This window comes from Paroedura picta, chromosome 10, assembly GCF_049243985.1.
Source record: "Paroedura picta isolate Pp20150507F chromosome 10, Ppicta_v3.0, whole genome shotgun sequence".
Classification (NCBI taxonomy): domain Eukaryota; kingdom Metazoa; phylum Chordata; class Lepidosauria; order Squamata; family Gekkonidae; genus Paroedura; species Paroedura picta.
In genome coordinates this window covers 23,309,166-23,334,022 of record NC_135378.1, presented here as the reverse complement: position 1 = coordinate 23,334,022, position 24,857 = coordinate 23,309,166, and the positions used below count along the sequence as shown (strand labels likewise).

Genomic DNA, 24,857 nt, shown 5'->3' with positions numbered 1-24,857 from the left:
GAAGACACAAATAAGAAACCTCTCTGTTAAAATAGGAAACATAACATCTGACAGCAGATTCCAAGAACTAAGAATATCCTGCAATTTAAGACTTTCCACCTGAATAAAAACTGGAGAGATACTGTTTACATGGGTCCCTGACACGTTGAACCACATACTTCTGGTGTGTCCTAAGTTTGATGTATATCGTTACCCTTTAGCTAACTATCTGAAGAAATTGAAATTCAGCAGTGTTAGTGAGAAACATTGGATTAAAATGATACTAAATGTGAGGGACTCAGCAAGTATTATAAAAGTAGCAAAGTTTTTGCTGGCAATTTTAAATGAAAATCTTTCTACGATGGATTTTACATCTGGAACTGTTTGAAATTTTTGTTTTATGCTTTGCAATTTTATGCCAATAAAGGTACTCTGACCTGAACTGAAACTGGATTGTATAAAGAGGAAACTTGATTCCAACCACCCTCTTTGTAAACAAAATCTTTCATTTGTTTGCTTTGAAAAACCTCAGTGCCACTCTGACTAAGGGGTTTTGGTCAAAAGATGGCTCTACTCCTTCCCAGAGACTCCCAGGACTGAACAAAACCAAACAGATTGAATATTTACAGGGTGGAACAGGAAGCTTCATTCTTGGAGGGAAAATTTACCTCATTGTGCAGCAGGGTGTAGAGAGATATTCCATGATAACAACGACCCAGAACTGTGCACAGTATTCCCAATGAGGCCAAACTGTAGATATAAACAGGAGCAATATAATAGAGGACATTTTATTTTCATTTTTTTGCACAGAGTTGGATTTTGTCAGTGATGCAGCACACTGAGGTAAATGCTTGTACACTGTGACCTCAAAATCTTTCCCCCTCACTATTGCTATCAATCCAGGGCTCATTAGCACAGATTCAAAATTAGGATTGTTTTACTTCCTTGGAAAGTTCACTATCAGAATTCATGTAGACCTAATAACGTGGCTTCCAGTTCCTTCTCCCATAGGAAATCAGTTGGCCTCCTTTTTTTTAATTTTTTACAGCAATTGAATATGTACCTTTTCCTATGTAAGCATTCACCTCGCTCAGTATAGCAGAGAATAATCTCTATTTTTGTCTCCCAATGAATGTAAATGGCTAATTTATTTATCATTGCATTTTTATACCGCCTTTCCAAAAATCTCAGTGTGGTTAATCATGTCAAAATACACCCCCCCCAGTTTTATTAAGGTTAAGTGATAATAGCCCATAAGCCATACACCTGTGAATTCAATATTTTTTTAAAAGAACCAATGCTGACATAAACTGCCCCAAAACAATCTTAGTCTTAAATGATCAGAAAAGGATAAATATTTCAAAATTAACTTTCTCAGAAATTTCTCTCTTTCTGCTTCCGATTATGGACAGTAAAAGAGAACATGGGGAAATGAATCAAGGGACCAAGGGACCAAGCCCTATGAAGATAGGTTGAGGGACTTGGGTATGTTCAGCCTGGAGAAAAGGAGGTTGAGAGGAGACAAGATAGCCCTCTTTAAGTACTTGAAAGGTTGTCACTTGGAGGACGGCAGGATGCTGTTTCCGTTGGCTGCAGAGGAGAGGACATGCAGTAATGGGTTTAAACTTCAAGTACAATGATATAGGCTAGATATCAGGAAAACATTTTTCACAGTCATAGTAGTTCAGCAGTGGAATAGGCTGCCTAATGAGGTGGTGAGCTCCCCCTCACTGGCAGTCTTCAAGCAAAGGTTGGATACACACTTTTCTTGGATGTTTTAGGATGCTTAGGGCTGATCCTGCGTAGAGCAGGGGGTTGGACTAGATGGCCTGTATGGCCCCTTCCAACTCTATGATTCTATGATTTCTATGATAAGTTCTGCAATTTGGCAGTTGTAGTAGTGTTGGTTTGGAGGTATTTGAAGAAAACAACTCTTCATCTGAGCTGCTGGTAATGCGTTGCAGTGTGCAAATCATATAGGACCGTCTCAGTTTAGGAACAGTTACTATGTTAAAGTACTTCTGCTTTTGCAGTGTGCCCACCAAATAATTTTCCATATTCTGGCCAGAGTTTGTTAGCATGCATCCTGCATAGTGTTCCATTACTGCACAGCGTATAATTTTGCTGCTTGATGTGAACAATGAGGAGTCTTTAAGTATCTACGACATATACGAAATTACACACAAAGAGCCACAATAGCTTCAGGGTTATTTTAAAACGCAGATAAACTCTGAAGCAAGCAGCACTTAAAGAAATGCCCATTTTTTTTAACCTGTTTGAAATTCCATATAGCGCGTCGCCTACAGAAGCAAAAAAAAAGAAAAAATCACTGTCACTTTAATCATTTTAAGAAAAGCTTTAAAAAAATCATAATGGAGGCATTTCTTGTTTTTCTCTTACTTGAGAGCCTGTTCACTTAGCAGCCTGGAGGAATTTTATTACTCACACAAAAAAAAAACAGGTATATTTACTAGCAAAGACTTTAGGAACACATAATTGAGAACATTTTGAACTCCCTGCGCTTCTCCAGCGCAAAATGTTCGGCACGCTTCTAAAATATTCCCTTAGCGCCGTTCTTTTAAAATTTCAGGAGTGCTGTCAGACAAATCCAAGTCAGGCTAATAGCAATTCCTCACTGGGATGACATCTTCTGTCATAAGCTTTTATAATTTAATATTATTTATGTTAATAATGGGGTACAATGATCCCAACTAAAAGGAAAGTGATGATATTAGACTCCATGGAACCACATTGACCAAAGGGCTTCCTAATGCAGTTGCAGAAGGCAGTTATTAGTTAAGGATATGGCTCCTAAAGTGAAAACTGCTTTAAAAAAATTGTGCATGAATCCTGAAGAGGTAAGAGGATTGAAAATATTATCACTAGAAATCCTATCACTTTGTCTACTCCCCTCCCCCCCCCAAAAAAAAGCTCAGTGTTCCCCCCTTCTCCAGGCTGAGGTTCTAGGTGCTATTTGGACTATAATCTAGGAGACGGGTCCCAAACCTTCCCAGAGGGTTAGACTAAAGCAGTCTTTCTCAACATTCTAACCATTGTAAAACCCCTGAAACATTCTTCAGAGAGTCCTGATATTACTGCTCAGTCAGAACAGCTTTATCAGTGCTGCAGTGAGCCCAAGGTTACCCAGCTGCATGTGGAGGAGGAGCAGGGATTCAAACGCAGCTTGCCAGATTAGAGGTTGGCGCTCCTCACTACTACACCCGGCTGGCTGTTTAGACTTTAGGTTCCAATCTGCTGGTGGTTGATCTGCTGGCAGAGTTTAAATAAGCAAAAAGGAAAGAGCACTAAGCAGATGAGAAGAATATAAAAGTTTTATTAAAAGAAACAAACTTTGTATTGAAAGAAGACAGCGAGACCTAACTTTCTGTTGTCTTCATTCTGTCTAATGTGGAGGCGAGCAAAGAGGAAGTATCCTCAAAGGAGCAAGAAGTCTCAAATGAGCCAGTCAGGTGCTGGAGGAGATTATTTTTGAAATATCAGGAAATTCCTGTTGTAGCTATGCAAAATGCGCATCGTCTCGATCCCTCCTGTAGGATATTCTTCATATGCCTTGGAATCATGCACAACACATGTCTTGCGTATTCTGACATAATCACCCCCAACAAGTCATGAATAGACATGCTTGTTGATGGTGGTGTACAATTTCCCATAGCTTTCCTGATATGTCACTGAAAAAAAGTTACCCTAGAAGCTAAATATCTGGAATGCAGTTAACAATATAATTGAATGTAATGGCTGTAGGAGCGCTGAGAGGATCTGTAATTTGGATGCCGTCCTTGCCCATTAGCTATAATAGTTCACCTGGGATATTCCTTGTCAGTCGCGGTGTCCATCTGCTGCTTTCTCCCTTCTGTCACAAAATACTCTTGCAAAATTCTTTCCACCTCCTTTACCTGTTCCCTTAGGTAATCTAAAAAAAAACCCTTGAATAAAGGATTTTTTTTCACTTCGAAAGTAACTCCACATCCTCCTCCTCCTCATTATTTACTAATCTTATTTCTAGATCACCTCTCTTCACTTGAGGCGGTACACAAACATGATAAAAAAATACATTAATACGTAACTTATTCAATTTAGCATTCAAGGTATTAAAATTAAACTTGTTCTCTAACAACTACTTTAAACTGACCAAGTAGCCTCTCCCATATTCCTGCCATCTTTCCTTTTCCCAACCTGTTGATTATGGTTGTATCTCTGTCAGTGGCATAGATGGGAGAGACAGATCCGAGGGGAGCGGGGGGGGGGTCATTAGGTCGCCCTAGACTACAACCACAGGCCTGGTGGAAGAATGCCACCATGCAGGCACTGTGGAACTGTAATAATGATTGGCATCCTTATTCTCTTCAGAATTGTAATTTGTAGCGGGCAGTTTAGTGATAGAATTGAGGCAATTTAGCAATCGAGAAAAATCTCGGGGTGAAAGTTGATTTTCCTTCCTTTACCTTGTTTCATTCTAACAAGCCAGCACAGAGATATCAAAAACAAAAACAGGACAGCAAATTTTTGCTTCAGTACATTTACTTGAAATAAGGGCAATATTAAGAATGCCTGTCCATTTCTTCAGCCTCATTTTCACCAAGGTGGTAAACTTGCATTTTGGTTGAAACTAGGGTTTGCCAGCTCTGGGTAATGAGGCTTGGGGAGGGCAGAAAACTATAATGTCTTGTTCCTTTAACAAAAGCTTTGTGGACTTTTATTGGCAAGGCAGTTAAAAGGATACAGGAATAGATGATGTAAAAGTCCTCTACAAGAGTCCTCGAAGAGCTGCTGCCAGTCTGAGTAGACAATACTGACTTTGCTTGACCAGTGGTGTGATTCAGTATAGGGCAGATTCATCTGTTGTCCTCCTGTTGACTATGTAGATTCAGCTTGCAAGTTTAGCCGAACTGTCGGTTGAACCAAGTTGTACGTGATCCATAGCGAAAGGTGTTGGACCAGATGGTTGAAATCCTTGCATTGTTGAATTTGATTTATCATCCTAGTGGGACTTTCTCCACTCCTTTTTTTTTTTTTTTTGAACTGCTGTCTCAATGAGTAATTTGCATTACCTGGACGACACTAATATTATGAATGAAGAAATGCTCTGGCAGCGATGAGGAGTTATTCTGCCGCACTTGCACTTGGAAAAACTTGAAAAGGTTCTGTTCAACAGCCGTGAAGCATCAGGACTTTTGGATCCTGCTTCTACGCTGGGGTAATCAGCAGCCCTGTTTGCTTGGAGCTTTTCAATTCAGCCAAGCGCCGAGCGTGAGAGGAAGCAGCCAACCCTTTTGAGTGAAATAAAACAAGTCTTTAGAACGTTTGGAATTAAGAGAGGGAAGAACCTCAGTCTATGGAAGAGCCATATCTGAACTGAAGTGTGCTGACCTGCCGAGTGGCACCAATACAACCAGGGCGTTGGGTAGAGCAGAGGGCTGGTCAGAGGCAGGAGCCAAGAGAGTCAGACACAAACTGGAGGCAGAGTCGAAGGCAGGCACTGAAGGTTGGAAAGCCAATGGAGGGTCATCAGGCAAGCTGGGGTCAAAGAGCCAGAAAGGAACATAAGTCAAGTTGGGGTTGAGGAGCAAAAAAGGAGCATCAGTCAAGCCAGGGTTGAAGAGCTGAGGGTCACTGGAACAGAGCTTTGCTACGAAGAAACAGGAGCCTCAGGAACCGGGCAGGGTAATGCACACAATGACCCCACGAAGAGCCTTGCCTCAAGATTCTGCTGAAATCGCCAGAAGCTGTGTGCGGCAGCTCTCAACCCGAGAGCCTGCAGCTAGAGTTAATTCTCATCAGAGGAAGGAGCTGCAGCTGGATCCCATCTACCCTGACAGTGAGCTGCCAAGCGTGCCAGCCTTCTGACAGCTGTCAGGGTAGATTGCCTCCTCCGATGTTGTTGTTGAGGGCTTGCAGAAGTCTTGGCCTGAGGTCGCCAGTGCTGCTCTTCTGGTGATTCTTCCCAACTGGTGACTGCTTTATCCAGGGGCTTGACATAATAGCCCCGGGTATCCACCTGGCTGGGTCCAGGCTGTTGTTCATCAGGCAAGTCCAGGCTTGCTCCGGGAGTTGGTTGAGAGGCACCTCTGGACCAGCATCCCCTGGCCCCAACTCCAGTGGTGGAGCCAGTGTGGGCATGACAAAAAGTGGTTGGATCTAATGACATTTTTGCATGCTTTGATTGTCACATGTTCCAGGTTCAAGATCTTATCAACTCTCTCTTTTATAGCACACTCTGCCTCAGAATCATAGGGCTAAAAAAATTCCAGGGAAGTAAACTGAGAGACAGCTTGGTGTAATGATTAAGAATGGCTGCTGCTAATCTGAAGGACCAAGTTTGATTTCCCACTCCTCCCTATGCAGCCAGTTGGGTGATCTTGGGCCAGTCACAGCCCTGTTGAAGCTGTTCTCACAGATCAGTTCTCTCAGAACTCACTCAGCCCCACGTACCTCATAGGGTGTCTGTTGTGGAGAGAGGTAGGGAAGGTGATTGTAAGCTGCTTTGAGACTCCTTTGGACAGTGAAAAGTGGGGCATGAAAACCAACTCTTCAACTTCTTCTAAATGCATTTTTGCAGGTACATTGGTGGTGGTGGTGGTGGTGATGATGATGATGATGATGATGATGATGATGATGATGATTCCCTGCCACTCCCAGAGCCGGCTCATGGCAGTTTACAGAAGTCCCATAAAAAGCATTAAAACCCCCCATTAAAAGGACAAAGACTCAAAATACAATCACTGTAAAAAGTGAGAAACATGGCAGAATATTACCTCACTCCAAACCCTGCCTCTAGATGCTGCTGTGTAATTGATGATGAGAAAAACCAACTCCACAACAGGCAAGGAACACAGTGATAGAAAAGAAATAAAACTTCAAGCTTTAGTATCAAAAAACCTACCAGAAACCATGATTTCCCCCTTTTCCCCCCTTACTATTGGGAGGGAAATAAAAACTTTAGAATGCCCAGAAAGACAAACCTCCACACAAAAAAAATGAGGGAATAAAAGTTTCCACAAGAAGAAACAAGTTCTGCTTCCCAGCAGTCAAAACGCAATTGGGGACACTACAGTAGATAGTTCATAATAATTTGGGGGACAAATTGCTTTGAGATTCTGAAACCTCTCAGGGAAACCAGAAGGAACGCTTGTTTCTCAAAATTGATGTGGTGAGTTAAACTCCAGAAAAATCACACCTACTTCAAAATAGATCAAGGGCAGAGCTTAAAATCGAGCCAAACTGGGGGATAATGTTTCTGAAACTGCTGTGGAAAAAAAAAATTAAATGACTTGTAGCAGATCTATCGTGTGAACAAACAACAAAAAAAAAATCAGGAACAATGAAAGTGCTTCCTCTAGAGGCAGGGATCTCTGCTATTTATTGAACTTTGGGAATTAGTATAAAAGACACAGCTATAATAGATTTTGACATGTTAGCAGGTTTGGATAGGTGATCTATGGAACCTCACATCCTATGGTGCCTTCCCGCAATAGAAGTGTGCACAATTTATTTGAAGCTTCCCTTTCTATAAATACAACTGCACAGGTGAAGATATCTCAGCTACCGTCATTGAGAATTTGATACATGTGTACCTGAAGAGCTATATTCCTGGTTCCTCATAGTATACTACAATTGCTCTCACAAAGCACGCTAGAATGATGATGTTGCCAAAGGAAGCATGTTGTTGTGACATATTTCATTGAGGCACAGTTCTCAAAAGGTTCAGAGGAAATCAGTGCTTGGATGATACCATTCCAGATTGGACATGGGGCTCAGCACTCCTCTGTCCTTTCCTATCATCAAATGATGATCGAATGGGAAAAGAAGTGATCCCCAATATTGTGTACGCTGCCAATGTGTTTCCAGTAACCTGTGGTCTTCTTCCCCAAGGCATAGAGCAAAGAGCCATTCCTCATTTTCGAGGAGATCATCTTTAAGTCCGGGAGCACAAAATGATAAGAGGGCTCTTGGTTTGACGCTGATTGTTTCCGTATTAGGAGACATAGCTTGTTTTTGCCTCGCTTTGAATTTCCTTTGGATGCTGCGATTCTAGCATTTCCACTCTTGGGCTTTCCTTTCCTCATTTCCTAGGCCAAAATTTGTAATATGCTTTTGGCACTGAGTTAGATGGGGGCAGCCTCCCATTATGCTTTGCTCCCTTCCCCTTTTCAGAAAATGTGGGGAGTTTTCTTTGCAAATGCTGCCTGCTTGCACCTTTGTTTTCATTAACCCCCTTAATCCCACCATTTTGTGCTTTTGATCACTGCCCCCTTTCTTTCCAAAGTATCTGGAATGTAATTAAAAAAAAAAACCCTGGGTTATAACATTATGATGCTGCTGATTTATTGCTTAAAAAAAAACAAAACTTGGAAACTGCATTGGAACTCAATCACCCCCCCTCCCTTTTAAAGAGATTTTTCAGAATAGAGGGAAGGAGGACAGTGACAACGAAAGGGACATGCTTAAATGTCAGGTGATCAGGTTTTAAAATTACTAAAGCGGGATACTTTGAAGACGAAGAAGAAAAGTTGGTTCTTATATGCCACTTTTCCCTACCCAAAGGAAGCTCAAAGCGGCTTACAGTCGCCTGCCCATTCCTCTCCCCACAACAGACACCCTGTGGGGTGGGTGAGGCTGAGAGAGCCCTATCACTGCCCGGTCAGAACAGTTTTATCAGTGTCGTGGCGAGCCCAAGGTCACCCAGCTGGCTGCATGTGGGGGAGCACAGAATCGAATCTGGCATGCCAGATTAGAAGTCCACACTCCTAACCACTACACCAAACTGGTGTCTGGGGGGGAGGGGGGCTGAGCAGGCAGAAAAGACCTCCAAGAGTGCCAGCGTCAGTTTCTGCAGTGTGCATGTGCCCTGCGCCTCCTAATCCCTGCTGGGTTTACTTTCTGTTTCCCCCATTACACAAACTTGCCTCTTAACTCCAGTCCCCCTGTCTCCTTTCCCGAAGTACCTGGGTCCGCCTCTCCCCCCCCCCCCATCCAAAGTGCACACAGACTGAAATGGAGTTGCACCTTCTCCTCCTCTGTGCCTCTTGCCGAGGTGTTGCTGGCAAAACGCTGGACGGGCAAAGGGCTGGGTTGCTGGACTCTCTCTTCCTGTGGCAGCAGATAAGGTTACTCAGCCTTCCTTTTCCCTCAGCTCCTTCCCCCCGCCACAGGCCTGCTCCCTGGCCAAGTTTCAGGGTGCAGGCAGGCAGGCCACCGAAAGCAAAAGCGCCATCCCCTTCCTTTGTCTCCTGTGAGCCCGTCAGTTTCCCGCCCGGACTAGGCTGGCTGCTCCACCACCACTTCCGCAGACCTCGCCTCATGGTGTGCGGCACTGGCGAAGGCAAAGGCTGGGTGGCGGGAGCTGGGCAGAGCCGTGGCGAGACTAGCCACAGGACTTTTGAAGTACTGTGAGGTTAACATGGAGAATGGGAAAACAATGTTGTAAGCTGCTCTCAACACTAATTGGGTGTAAAGAGCTTAATAAGTAAGGGAAGGTATTCCCTTCCATATTGTCTCAATGATTTTCTCTTCCATGTAGGGTGCTTTCAGGCAGCCTGGGTGGAGAGCAGATGGCTTCCTTGGTATTTCAGGTGACAGGGTTTTGATGGCATGTGTATCCACTACACTCTGCAAGGACAAAATGAGGACTTCTTTGGAATTGACTGAAATATCAGGCAGCAGGCTACAAAACACAGAATGTAAATATACCTTGATCAGACTCATTTGGTATACTGGCAAAAGGCTTGCACATTGGAGAAGTATTTTTACAGAGAGAGAGATTCTACTTCCAAAACACAGTCTGTGAAATCTCCAGTAGGAGTTGGGATTTTTAAAAAAATTAACTATAGTAGCCACCACATGCACAGGCCCTATGGAACCCTGAGATCTCTACACAAGTCTGCACAGGCTCGTTGACTTCCAGGCCAGCAAGTAGCCTCCCAGCCCAGCAAACAGTCAGAAAACTAACTTCATCAACTACTATAGGTATCTAGGCATGCCTTCCCCACAAGAAGAAGAAGAAGAGTTGGTTCTTATATGCCGCTTTTCTCTACCCAAAGGTGGCTCAAAGTGGCTTACAATTGCCTTCCCTTTCTTCTCCCCACAACAGACACCCTGTGAGGTGGGTGAGGCTGAGAGAGCCCTGATATTACTGCTTGGTCAGAACAGCTTTATCAGTGCTGTTGCGAGCCCAAGGTCACCCAACTGGCTGTATGTGGGGGAACCCAGCATGCCAGATTAGAAGTTCACACTCCTAACCACTACAGCAAACTGGATCTCTAGGGGACATTGAGAGACCACAAACCCTTATCTAACACCCGGTGGATTCCTGACAATACCAGGCTTTACTTCTAATCAGTGATAAGCATGGATTGCATCAAGGAACAGGTTTGCAAGCTGATCAGAAACCAACTCACAGTTTATCAGATCATCAGCTGGGAAGAGGTGCCACTGGTAGTATTCAAGCTTCCTTGCCCACCTTTCTGTTTTGAGCCCTGGACAGAAACTCTGAAGTTCACAGAAATCAAAAGGAAACAATATGCAAGATCCAGGTTTGCTCACCCTTCCTCAGACTATGAACTACCATCATGACAGTGGAACTATAAAGCAAAAGTTAATTCTGTTAAATTACTACACTGTCTCACAACATCCAAATGCAGCCATAACCCACTTGAATCTATCGATATTTTCAAGTGGTATTTCATTTCTTTTTCTTGTAAAATCTGTCTCAGAAAATACACTCATTAAATCCTGAAGGAGGTGTACATTTTTTTTCTGCTACTTTAAGGGGAGATTCTCTTTCGTCCTTTAGTTTTGCATCTCATGTTTTTTATGAGTTAAGCAAACCAATATATCATGAGGCAACATATTTTTGAAAACAAATATTGAATTCACTCTAAATATCTGGTCAATATTGAGAAAATCTCCTTTGAGCAAATAATCTTGAAGTAGTTCATAAAAGCTGTCTTCCAAATTTGACTACCCAGGGATAGGCCTCAGTATGCATTATTAGGTCTGAATTGGGTTTTCAAAATTTCAAATCTTAGTTCTGCTTTTTCAACCTGGCAGTCTGGCCTTTCTAAATATATATCATTATCTTTTTTGCTTTTATTTAAATCTTATAGTTTCTCCTGTTTGTTAATTTTGTAAGTGCAAGCAATAATTCTTGACATGTTCTTTTTGGATGTTCTTTCATCAAATTCTTACTCTGGATTTTCTTCTGGGATCTTTCCCGAAATTGTTGGGTTTGATCCACCACTGTCTGAGATAGCCTTTCTACCAGTTCTTTGGTCTTTATCAGTTTCTTCTACTTTTCTTTTGTCATTATTATTATTGTTGTTGTTGTTGTTGTATTTACATCCCACCTCCCCCCGAAGGCTCGAAGCAGCTTACATAACCCCATCCCCTAAAATCCATACAATAACAATAAGTTCCAATAAAATTACAATAATTAGTAACCGGTCACAGTAGCAACAATGATGGCATAGTCTTACTCGTCTAGTCTCCGCATCCTCAACTACGGGGGGTTGACACTCTCTACTGCCAGTTTGTGAGGGGCCTGATCTTCCTTACCGCTCAGCCTCAACTATAAGCCTGGCGGAAGAGCTCCATCTTACAGGCCCTGCGGATTGCTGGTAATTCCCACAGGGCCCTCACCTCTTCCGGGAGCTCATTCCACCAGGTTGGGGCCAGGACCGAAAAGGCCCTGGCCCTGGTCAAGGCCAGGCAGGCTTCCTTGGGGCCGGGAATGACCAATAGGTTAGCCCCCGCAGAGCGTAAAGCCCTGCAGGGGATATAGGGCGAAAGGCGGTCCCTCATATATGCTGGGCCTAAACCATGGATGGCCTTGAAGGTCAAAACCAAAACCTTGAACCTGATCTGGAAGGCAACTGGTAACCAGTGCAGCTGCCTCAGGACTGGCTGGATGTGAGCCCTCCACGGTGTAGCTGTGAGGACTCTAGCAGCCGCATTTTGGACGAGTTGCAGTTTCCGGATCAAGCCCAAAGGCAGGCCAGTGTAGAGCGAGTTACAGAAATCTTTTGATGTGTTCTAATTCCCATTATTCCTTTTACTCTTTTTTTGAAATAAATTATATAAACTTCTTGTATATTGTTTCCATATCCTTTTTTCTCTATTCAGTTAAAACAGTTTACAAGGATCACATTTATATTGTTTAAATAACCAAACTAGAGTAGGTATCAGTTATAGTATGGAGAGATGTTATCTTAAATCCTTGTATAAAAGATTATTCATCATATATAATGAACATTCTAAACAAGAGTAAAAGGAATGAGAAATGTAGCTTTGGTTCTGATCATTGTATATCATAATTATGTCACTAACAGGACATTTTATGTAATCTGTTAAAATATGGAATTAATAAAAAAAGGTAGAGGGGGAAATAATTAGAAGAAAAGGAATGGGAAGGGAGAATGGAGGGAGAGAAAGGAAATAAAAAAGGATGTTATATTAAATATAAAAATTGCATTAGAAACAAAGCATAACAAATATGGGCATGGATGGAGTGGGAAGGGGAGGGGCTCCAGGTGGGCATGTACACAGCTATGCTTCCCAACCGTATTCTGTATGATTACTCTACATCTTTGGTTTCTTGAAGCCTGAAGAATATTTCAGGGGTTTCTCAATGGTAAAAAAAAGTTTCTTCTGGTCTGGAGCTGGCTGGTCTGGAAAAGGGATTCTCTCTGGCCTTTCCCCTATATCCTGCCTTAATGGACTCGGCCACATGCTATTCCTGGCTGATTTACTCAGGCTCCACTTGGTTTCTGACAACCACTTCTGCTTTCTTTTCCCTCCCTTTTTATAAACCTGTAATCCTTTTCCCCCAAAAAATGTTCATCATCCAACAGCTTGCAGAGGAAAGAATTAGGTGTGGAAAGAGAACTGTCATTGTCTTTATTGACTTCAGATCTATTTTTCACTGTGTCCACTGACCTTCTCTTTGGAAGTTACTAGAAAGTGAAAATGTGCCCCCCCCCCCAAATAATCACACTCCTCCAAACAGCTTATGATGGTTCAACAAGCCAAGTGAGACTGGAAAGAAACAGCAGGAAAGTTATCCAATTTTATTTGCATTATATAAAATCTGAATTCCAACTGACATTCCAAAAAAAACCCTAAAAGAAAAACCCCTCCATGGAACCCTAGTTTCTGCACACCGCAGGGGGATGTTAGTGGGGTTCAGCAGCAGCTCTCAGCAGCTCTCAGCACTCCGCAGAAAATGAATGCAGTAACAAAAATGAACAAGAAGACATGTTGGGAAAGCAAGCTAGGAAAATGTGCCAGCTTAAACAAGCAGAACCCATAGGGGTACCTAAGGTAAAGCTGACATCACATGGAAGTGACATTGACACATTGGAGACATAGGGTACCCCCCTATGGGCAAAGCTCTGGTTGTCACCTCCCTGACAACACCAGCCTGCTGACATCACTTCCAGGGGATATCAGCACATTCTAATTTTGGGTGAGCTTGGAGGGGGTGTTCAGGGGAGGGTGAGGTGCATTCAGAAAGCACAGGACCCCCACCTGGATCAGTAGACCTGGCAACCTACCATCCAGTCTAGTGACCCTTATCTAGGCCAGGCACTCTGTTCCCTTGTATTTAATGAACGTTGATTGGGGTGGGAGGTGTCTTCCTGGTGGATTGTGCCCTTACATATTTTCCCTGCCTGGGATTTAAGCTCCATGAAAGCTGCTGAATTACCATTGATGTTCATATAAAGAGGCACCCGTAATTCTGATGTCTCCCACATTCCTGACAGGCAAACACACCTGTAAACATATTTTACATGAGTTCATTTCGGAAGCGGAATTATTATTGCCTTTCCTTCAAAATTACATTTTCATCTAATTGGCTTGTGTGCTTGAGTAAAAGTGATGTTTTCCATCAGCATCTTCATTTTTTCCTGGGGGTGGGGGTGGGGGGGGAGATCTGAACGTTTTGAATACGAATGTGATTTGCAATAGAGGATTTAATCTCTGTCGGAAGACGCTCTCTAAGCCGTCTCAGACAGCTGTACCTCCTGCGGTAGCCTTTTAGAGCACATTTGTCTGCTTACGTATGATTTAGCTTCCTTAGGAGCATATGCATCTCCTTGTTTGTATTCAGTGGCGACTTTCATCCTTTGCTATGGAAAGAACGGCTTCTGCTGCACTTGTTTGTGATGGCAGAGAGAGCTTCTGGAAGGAGGATTGTCTTTGCGGTCAAGATCTCCGCCGAGGGTTTCCCATCCCTGCCTCTTTGGGGACCCTTCAAAGAATTCGAAAAACCACTTAGGTTTTCAACCCTTCTCTTCTTGGATTTCCTTGCTCTTTTGCTTTCAGCGTTGAGGCTTTGACTGTTGAAAGGCAGCGTTGCGAAGGGAAAGGAGGCAGATGGTGGATGGAGAGGAGTGGAATGCTCTGTCAGAGAGAGGGTTTAACAGCAGGAAACAGCATGGCCCATGGCGGCTGCTCAGAACCCCAGGAGACAAAAATGGATCAGGAAACGTTCTCTGTAGTGATTTTTTTAAAGACTGTATCTATGTTTGACATTGTCCTTTCGGAAGTTCCCACAGCTTGGCTAAGTTAAGAGAAGCTTCCTGGAGAATGAGGCCAGAAGCAGAGGCGCAAGCCCCCCACTACCAGCATGCCTGGCACTCTAGCCCTCGCAGGCAAAAGGGTACATGGCAGGGGAGGGGTGCAAGGAGGGGCCTGGGCTGCTGCTCTTTATAGGGGCCTGGGCTGCTGCTCTCTGCCCGGAAGAGTACACCCTACATGTCACATTTATCCGGTTTATATGATCTAAGCTGATGGTAGGGTCTGTAGAGGAAGGCAATGGGAAAACTGGGAAAGTGTCAGTCATTAATTACTAATGTAGAAAGTTTTATTTCTCCAATGTTTTTGTGAACCACCACTGAACTCAAGGGGACTGATTGGCTGTTTTGGCAAAGAATCACCCTATGGCATCATAGGGCTTAATTTGGATGTTGTGGCACAGTTTACTGATTTACTACCATTAGCTTTTGCCTTGTATCTCCACTGCTATGATGGTTGTTCGTTAGTCTGAGGAAGAGTGCATGCACTTGAAAGCTCACACCTTGAATAAATCTTTGTCGGTCTTAAAGGTGCCCCTGGACTCTGATTTTGTAGAGATCAGTAGTACTTCTAAGAGATCTCTAGGTTTCACCTGGAGGTTGGCAACTGTGGACAACCTGAGTTTGGGAAGTGACATTGGTGGCTACTGAAAATGGGGTCTTTTCCATAGTGGTATGTAGATGCAGTGTAGAACAGCTCTGTAAATAGTGCTATCATGGCATACCTATAAACATAGTAGCCTGTTCCTTTCCTCTAACTCAGGGGTAGTCAACCTGTGGTCCTCCAGATGTCCATGGACTACAATTCCCATGAGCACCTGCCAGCATCTGCTGGCAGGGGCTCATGGGAATTGTAGTCCATGGACATCTGGAGGACTACAGGTTGACTACCCCTGCTCTAACTCACAAGTTTCCAGCTTGATGCCTGCAATTATCAGTGTGCTCTAGATCTGGTTCTTGTAACTTGTTCAGTTCTTGGGGGGGTTTTTTTGGTCTTCAATGAAGTTACTTAAGGCTACATGGTACTTAATAGTTTGGAATACTCATATCTACCATGGAACAAAATCTGAGTTTAGAAGCATAATTTGAGTTCAGAGTTTAATTCCGGACATAAGCTTTCATGTGCACACACGCTTCTTCAGATACATTGATACAGATTTCCTCAAGCCTTACATATAGACCAGGAGAGGGTGGTGATGAGGCATTAGCTGCTAGTTAGAGTCAAGATGCACAAGGAGCCGATCTCATCACAAGTAACTTGAGCTTATTATTTTTTTAGGGCCAGATATGAAGAGTGTTAAAGTCAGCAGAAGCCTCTCTAGGGCTTCCATGTGTTTTTGATGAGCTCCTAAATATGTTTCCCCAAGAGCAAGATGCACTGGCACCAAGAGAGCATATTTTTTTATTAATTATTTACATCATGCCATCCATGCGCATTGCATATTCATGAGTAAGCAGGCTTAGGATGGCAGCTTTTCTACCTCCTTTGACGTACTTTCTCCAAAAGCATCCAGAGGCCTTAATTTTTTTTGTTTTTAATGTCCTGACTTCCCCCATCTAGATTCAAAGATACTGGCTAAAGTTTGTTGGGAAATGGAATAAAATGCATGGGAAGAGCAAAGACTCAGGCCCAATAAATTCCGCCTTGTGTCTTTTTGTCAAGATTGTGGCTGTAGGTGACCGGAACAGGGGGAGGGGGAACCCTGCACAGAATCAAGTCACATTCCACTCTCTCCGGAATAAAGGGTCAGTAGCAGAGCTGACATCTCCTCAATTAGGAAAGAGAACACGTCTAGTTGAAATAGCATTCCCCATCCTTTGCTTCGGTGAAAGATTTGCTGGCTGCTTCTAATTCGCTGTCAAAAAATCTATGCCCTCCGAGATGCTTGGTGAGCAATTAAACGACACTCCTCCCGCAGCAGAGTTAGAGGAGACTTGGTTGTCCTCCTTTTTTTCTGGATCTCTTTCATCACCTACTTTTAGAGGCAGGAACTTAACACGCTCTTTGGGAAGTGCAAATTCATTTTCAGATGATCTGTTTTCAGTTGTCTATTTTTTGAGAAAGTGGCAAATGGATTTTTTTTTTTTGTTTAACCCCCCCCCACACACACACACAATTTTTGGTTTATTCTGTGCTTGTTTGCATGCACACTTGTGATATTTCAGTGGTATCTTCGGTGCCATTTTTCGAATTCATCTTTGAACCTGCAGCTTTTAGAGTCAAAATAGATGCTACCTTTTTTGGCTGGGTTGTGTCCGGATTTCCTGAACCCAACTATAGTTCCCTGCACTCACACAGCAGCTGCAGGGAATGTCATTTTAAACATCAGAAGGGTCACAATCCTGCCCTGGGTCTCTGTGTTCTCACATGCATATTGCATGGCTACCTGTATGCAAAAGCTTGTTTCCTTTTTGTTGCTACCCCTCCAAGATGCAAACCCCTGCCTCTCAAGTAACCAGGGGCTTCAGGTACCCTGTTAAGGTTGCCTCTGAGTTAGTATGAAGGACAGAGATTCCAACTATTTTAGTTTTCCAAGTGTGGGAGTGGTTTTCAAGGATCGGGTATGATTTGAGAAACAGTTGTCTTTCTTAAGGAGGAAAGAAGCTTTGTTATTAAACCAGAGCGCATACATCGAAAACAGCGGAAATAGTTGAGAAACACAGGTAGAAATAAACAAAGGGAAAACATCAGTCTTGCTAAGTTATGACCCCTCATGTTCCTTAGAGCAGCGGTCCCCAACCCCCAGTCTGGGGACCGGTACCGGGCCGTAGCTCCTCCTCGTCCTCCTCCCTGGCTTCTGCCTCGGGGGCTGCCCTGCCACTCTGCCACCGGCTCACCTTTTGGTCCTCTCCAGCAGCCGCCATGGCTGGGGCTCCCCCTCGGCTTGGCAGTGCACAGCTGCTGCTGGCAGCACCCCCCAGCAGGTGGCGGGAAGTCAGGGGGGCTGGCAGGAAAGCAAGCGGAACAGGGGCTCAGGTGGTGGCAGCGATGTCCCTCAGCAAAAGACTACCCCTCCCCCGGGCCTCAGTAAAATTGCCAAGCGTTGACTGGTCCCCGGTGATAAAAAGGTTGAGGACCACTGCCTTAGAGGAAGTACCACTGGAATCCTTGGAGAGTCTCCCATCTAAATAAGAGCCAAGGTCAGCCCTACCTAACTTCCAAGATCCAACAGGATCAGGATGGCCTGAGCTATCCAGGGCCTAGTGTGCACACATAGGATAATGCACTTTCAATGTGCTTTGGCAGCTGGATTTTCCTGTGCAGAACAGGAAAATCTACTTCTAAAGTGCATTGAAAGTGCATTATCTATTGTGTGCAGACTAGGCCCAGGTCTTAATGGTCTTGCTAATTTACATTACAAGACAGTTACTTTAATAGAAGAAACACATCCTCATTCCCCATTATCGTCTTACTGAAGTGGAGGATCAAGCCCACCAGGCACACCATCTGGGCCATGTGTTTGAATTTTGGTTGCCATTCTCCAGGTAGTAATAACTGCTGAGCAGGAAACAGCAGGTGATACCTCAAAAGAAAACAAAAAAGAACCCCCCCCCCCCCGTGAATGGCACTAAGTTTAAACACAGCACAACACTTATAATAAACTCATAGACTTTATCTTCTTCAGGCAACTGATAACCAACCAATTATCTAGATATGATGTTCTATATAGAGAAAGGTGCTTTTTCTTTCCTTATTGCGAAGACCAAAGCCCAAGACGATTCTTCTGAACACAATGCCAGCGCATGATTTTCTTCTTCTTCACAGTGAAGCTAAAATTACAAAATAAATTATCAAATAAATTTTAGAATCATAGAATAATAGAGTTGTAAGGGACCTCATGGGTCATCTAGTCCAAACCCTGCACTATGCAGGACACTCACATCCCTATCGCTCATCCACTGTAACCTGTCACCCCTTTGAACCTTCACAGAATCAGCCTCTCCGTCAGATGGCTATCTAACCTCTGTTTAAACATTTCCAAAGATGGAGAACCCACCACCTCCCAAGTAAGTCTGTTCCACTGAGAATCTGCTCTGTCAGGAACTTCTTCCTGATGTTTAGGCAGAATTTCTTTTGAATTAATCTCATCCCATTGGTTCTGGTCTGTCCCTCTGGGGCAAGAGAGAACAACTCTGCTCCATCTTCTATATGGCACCCTTTTAAATATTTGAAGATGGTCATCTCCTCTCCAGGCTAAACAGACCAAGCTCCCCCAACCTTTTTTCATACATCTTGATCTCCAAACCCCTCACCATCTTTGTCACCCTCCTCTGGACATGCTCTAGTTTGTCTACATCCCTCTTCAACTGGGGTGCCCAAAACTGAATTTACTTCTGATTTGTGATTTGTTTCCCAACTGAATTTATCCTTGAGGAATTCCTAAGACTCTTTGGAGATTGTTTGGCGCACCTCTCACCTTCTCCCTTGAGAAAGCGGAAGGCGAAACGTCCAGAATAGACATGGCTTTGTGTTCTGAAGAATCATTTTGGGTTTAGGTCTCTGTAATAAGAAAAAACAACCTTGCTCTGTATAATTACTGTGACATCTGGATAATTGGTTGATCATCAGTTGCCTGAAGAAGATAATGTCTATGAGTGTATTATAAGTACTGTACAGTGTTTAAATTTAGTGCCATCCTCCATGTGGTGGTCAGAGATTACCTGGGATTATAGCTGATGTCCGACCAACAGAGATCAGTTCCCCTGGAGAAACTGGCTGCTTTGGAGGGTGGACTCTGTGGCCTTATACCCTACTAAAGTCTCTCCCATTCCCAAACCCTGCCATCCCCAGGCTCCACCCACAAAATCTCCAGGTATTTCCCAACCCAGAGCTGTCAACCACCTCTTGAGCTGAGAACAAATTAAGATTTAAACCTGCCTGCTTTGGGGGAAACCTCCCTTCCCCGAATCAAGAATTTGGAATTCCTTGTGGGAGATACTCTGAGCTCTGCCAAGGAGGTCCTTTGGCACATAACCCCGAACGCTCTCCCCCAGTCAAATTTTTATGATGCCCATTCATCAGATTCCTTTAAGTGAAACCTGTTTATGCTGACTCTCTACTTTAATGGAAATAAGCATTTTGTATGGTTTCAGGGTCCCCAACCATGATGAAAGGGAGCCCTTTGAAGTTTGGAACTATGGTGTGTGTGGGGGGGGGGCTCTTGCTTCCCCTCCATGATATTTTGAGAAGTTGAAAGCAACCTCCGTTCCAGAGCTTGGGGGAGGGGGGAGAACTCCTTCCCTGCATGCCGTGGTTCTATGGTCAAAATAGTCTGCTCTGATCTTTAAAATAACATTCCCCACCACTGTTGCATAACATCAGGAAACGGGCAGGGAAAGCCTGACACAAATTGCCAAAGATGTCACCAGGTGGTAGCCCTTAGATTTCATAGCTCCTTGGCCCTGGTAACATTGAAGTTTGTTGCCTGAGGGAAGGCAGCACAGTGAAGCTTGATCTCCTCAGAACTCAGGAGCTAAGGACGGTGAGGATTAGGATGGGACACCACCACTATGTAGAGGAAGGCAATGGTGAACCACCTCTGCTTCTCACTTGCCTTGAAAGGTCTTCATTGGGGTTGCCATAAGTCTATTGTGACTTGATGGCACTTTACTCACACATATTGTGACTTCACACAGCTGGACAATAAGCTTTGTATTCTGTCGCTGGTGGAGAAGTGAAATTGCATGTTGAATGGACATGAACACCTAAGACTGCCTCAGACTATATGTCTATCAAAGTCAATATTGTCTTACTGTGATTGGCAGATTTCCTTTGGGACACAGGTCTTCACCTATAGCCTCAGTCTTTTAATTGGAGATGCTGGGGGAATCCTGAGACCTTCTGCATGCCAAGCAGATGCTCTAACCGAGCCTTGGCTACCTACCACAGTTGTTAATCTTCTACCCTGCATATCCATCTTGTCTTTGAGGCCACTGGAAACCTACCTGTGGCTGTCCCCATTTTGTTGGATGTGTGGAGACAAAATCCATCACGTGTGGCCTGACCATGCTGCAAAATCTCTGAATGGTATGCTGGTATTCCATCTGACGAGATGACATCACCACCAGTGCCCATACCGAAATCATGGTGACCAGCCATGGTCATAGAATCATAGAATTGCTCGACGCAGGATCGGCCTAAAGCATCATCTGGCACTGTGCACAAATGAAGCCACAGACAGAGAAGGGGAAAAAATTATAATAGTGGATAATGATGGAGAAATGAAAGAGCACCGAAACAATGTGAATGTTCTTCAAGTTGGGCATCATAGCAGCAATTGGGCTGTCTTTGTTTCCAAATCATCTGTAATCACCTGAAATTGATTTCAGTCATTTGAATGCCCTGAATGTATAACTCCAAAATGAACATCAAGGTTAGAGAACTACCCCCCCCCCAAAAAAAAACCCTGCCCTCATTCTAGCATTTATGCTGAACATACATCTGTGAGCTGAAATAGATTCACGTGAACTCCTACCCCTAGAGGTCTTATGCACATAGCTTTAAAAATGCTTTTGATGGATTGCAGGAGGGGTCCTTAGAGTCCATTTATTAAAAACTGCAGCATTGTGGAAAAAGCTTTTCTTAGACGGTAGCACTTCTGCAGGTGGTAGATCACATGGTGTCATTCCCTTACGCATAACCCTTCCCCCTCCACACACATTTCCATATGGAAAGTCAGGCAGTGTAGTGGGGCAAATTCAAATGATATGAACAATCATGGCTGCTGCCCGTAGCTCTATTGAGTATACCTTTTAACTGATATGCTAATAAATGTTGGATTGATTGATGAACACCCATATTCACAGGATGTGAATTGCTTATCCCTCTAAGAGCTCCTTTCCTGCCCACACACCGGCAAAGAAGATATCTCAATTGTTTCAGTCCTAAACATGAAAAACCCAGTTTACCTTTGGTAAGCCCAATCCACCTCTTCCAGTGAGTGAAGTCCAGAAAATGGGAGTAAATTTTGAACCTAGGTCCAATGTGAAACAGGACAGTGATACTCAGAAAGCAGGATTTGGGGGCAAGCAGTTTCCAGGGCCCCTGCCCCTCAACTGCCCTCCACCTGGCACTCATGCTCTCCTTCCCTCCCACTCATCTGCGTGTCTTCAATCTGCTTGTGTGTCCTTCTCACCTTGGCTCACCAGCTCACTGCCCATGTTCACAGCTGCCTGCAGCTCTTTCCCCAGGGGGAGTGTCTGTGGTATATATAGTGAATGCAGGGGTCACAATAGTCATCCAGAAACCCTGGGACCCAAGTAGGGATTCCAGCCTCCAGGTGGGAGCTGGGGATTACACCAAAAAGATCAGTTCCCCTAGAGAAAACAGATGTTTTTGAGGGTGAACTCTGATGAATTTTACCCTATTGAGGTCCCTGTCTGCCCCTGTCTCCATCCCCTAATCTCCCAAAGTTCCCCAACATGGATCTCACAACCCTTACCTCCATCCCCACCAGTATCCAGGGAGGACCTTTGGGTTGCCAGTCCATCTGCCCTGCCAACAGCGGATGGGAAGTGCTTTCTTGGAGCTCCCAGATGTGCTGACATCACCCAACACACTGGAGACATCGGAAGGGGAGTGATGATCTACCTTTAGGGCAGAAATCTAAGATAGAATTTGCTTCAAATCACAGAGTTTTCCCCAGATCCCACAGTGTCACCTCCCAATGACCCCAGCATGTCAATGTCACTTCCGGTTGATGTCACAATGTTCTTCCAGGTTTGGGGGAGTTTAGAGCCTCTTGTGGCGCAGAGTGGTGAGGCAGCAGACATGCAGTCTGAAAGCTATGCCCATGAGGCTGGGAGTTCAATCCCAGCAGCTGTCTCAAGGTTGACTCAGTCTTCCATCCTTCCGAGGTCGGTAAAATGAGTACCCAGCTTGCTCAATGATGAACATGTATCAGAAGAATATAAACTTAATCCTCTGGTGATATGTTAGTGTATATAGTTCAGTCTCCAAATGGTTCAACAGTATCCAATATACAAAGGTCTACTAATATTAACATCAGAAAGTGTAAATGCTCTTCAATAGTGACCCCATAGATCAGGGGTAGTCAACCTGTGGTCCTCCAGATGTCCATGGACTACAATTCCCATGAGCCCCTGCCAGCATTTGCATCATCTGGCACTGTGCACACTGTGCACACTGTGCACACTGTGCACACTGTGCACACTGTGCATTTGCTGGCAGGGGCTCATGGGAATTGTAGTCCATAGACATCTGGAGGACCAAAGGTTGACTAACCCTGCCCTAGATCAGTGGTCCCCAACCTGCGGGCCGCGGCCCGGCGCCGGGCCGCAAAGGCCATGGCGCCGGGCCGTGGCTCCCTCTCCCCGCCCCCCCCCGCAGTAAAAAACTTCCCAGGCCGCAAGCTTGCGGCCCGGGAAGCTACTTACCGCGGGAGGGCGGGGAGAGGGAATCAGGGCCGGGCCGCGCCCGTGCAGGCCGCGCCCGCTCGGCCCGATCCGCGGGCGCGGCCCGCGGGTGCGGCCCGATCCGTGGGTGCGGCCCGCGGGCGCGGCCGGGCGTGGCTCGCGGGTGCGGCCCGCGGGTGCGGCCCGCGGGCGCGGCCCGCGGGTGCGGCGCGGCCGGGCGCGGCTCACGGGTGCGGCCCGCGGGCGCGGCCGGGCGCGGCTCGCGGGCGCGGCCCGAGGGCGCGGCCGGGCGCGGCCCGAAGCATGGGCGTGGCCCGCGCCGGCGCGGTCCCTGCGGGCGCGACCCGATACCCTGCCGGTCCCCAGCCTAATAAAGGTTGGGGACCACTGCCCTAGATGACCCAGCAACCTTGGGCCCCAACACCTGTTGAGCTGTAGTTTGTGAGAAAATGGGGAAGGTGTCAAATTTAAGGTGGGAGGGCAGTTGCCCCCCCCCAATGAATTCATGGACAGGTTTAACTTCAAGAGGGCTGGAGAGAGAACTGCAATTTGAACACAGACAACTGTTGTAACTCACAGTAACAGAAGTTCAAAAAGCATTGCCCAAACTCAGCAGTTCAATCTAAACGCCTGGAAAGCAACCACTATTATCTATGTCATTCTTTATTAATAAACCTCATAAAATTAGATTTTGCCACTTCTTGTTTTCTCTCCCTGTCTTATCATGTTCAATTAGCTTGTGAATATTAATTACGTAAATTGCAGGGAGAGAAAAGGCGTTTGGGGTGAAGTGTGTGAGCTCTCATACAGACAAATGCTCGAGAAGATCAGGAGGAGATTAAACAATCTTTGATAATTGCAAGCACATTTTCTGAAATGTTTGGTAATGTTGCATCCAATACTTAATATCAATTTGTGCCTTTGTATTAGCTTTTCCATTTATTAGCAGGGATAATGTGCAATCGGGAAGTAAAAACAATTCTAACATGGTGGCAAAGCTTTCTTTTAGAGATTTAGATGATTTCCAGATTGTTTAAATGTTCCATTTTATTCCCTTATTGTTGGGGTGTTTGGACTTGGCTTGGTCCTAGTCCCTCCAGGGAAATAGAGCTGAAGAGTAACAGAACATTTGAAAGTATGCAGTTATAAATTACCTTTGTGGATAAGGCGCAGATCCAGACTCATAGGGCTTTGAGGTTTAAAAGAGAACAATCTTTACTAGGAAAGATTATTTGCAGACATATATTCATGTGCATTAGCCTTCTTACTGAAGCAGAGTATAAAAGCTTAAAGAGTAGTTAGGAAAGCAGCGGCGACTAAAATCACCGATAACGCACGGAGCCGGCTGCAACCGGCCGCAGCTTCGGTGCATGCCGCCGAAAAAGCCGCGTCAGTGAAACGCGGAAGAAAGCGCAGCTTCCGGATCGCCGCGTGCATAATCGGTTACTCTGGGTTTTGCCGCCGTCGCGCCCCGCCCCGTACATAACCGGTATGCGTCGCGTCTTCCCCCTCCGCGTTTTCCATGTGACCCAAAATCGCCGTTTCGGCGGCCGTGCATAATGGGCCATAGCAAGCCTCTTGTGGCTAGGCTGCAAGCAAACTACATGCCACCCATCAGCAGATGAAGAGAGCTAAGCCTTATAGCTGCTTGCTTGCTTGAGCAAAAGCACACTCTGATCTGCTCTTCCCAAAGAAAGAATAAGAGAGAGGGAGCTCACCTTAAACAAAGGAATCCTCAGAACACATCCTGGGGACATTCCACTGCTCATGGGTGCAATTCCCAGCACTGACTACCAAGAAGCGCTAGTGAGCATACAGGGGCAGGTTAGTTGCTTAAACAGCTCAACCATAGCCCTTCAGAGCTGACTTCACCAAATTACTTGCTGCTTGCAATTGCATCATCATCATCAT

General features: G+C 44.9%; 2 long non-coding RNA genes across 4 annotated transcripts in view; one reads left to right on the top strand and one right to left on the bottom strand.

The window, feature by feature from the left end:
- Positions 1-24,857, top strand: part of LOC143818985 (uncharacterized) — a 114,311-nt gene that overhangs the window by 41,419 nt on the left and 48,035 nt on the right. The window lies entirely within an intron of this gene.
- LOC143819340 (uncharacterized) lies at positions 18,249-21,524 on the bottom strand. The gene is made up of 4 exons (XR_013224926.1): positions 21,480-21,524; positions 20,517-20,726; positions 18,989-19,071; positions 18,249-18,341 (listed from the first exon to the last, which is right to left on the bottom strand). It is a non-coding gene; the product is annotated as an uncharacterized LOC143819340 (long non-coding RNA).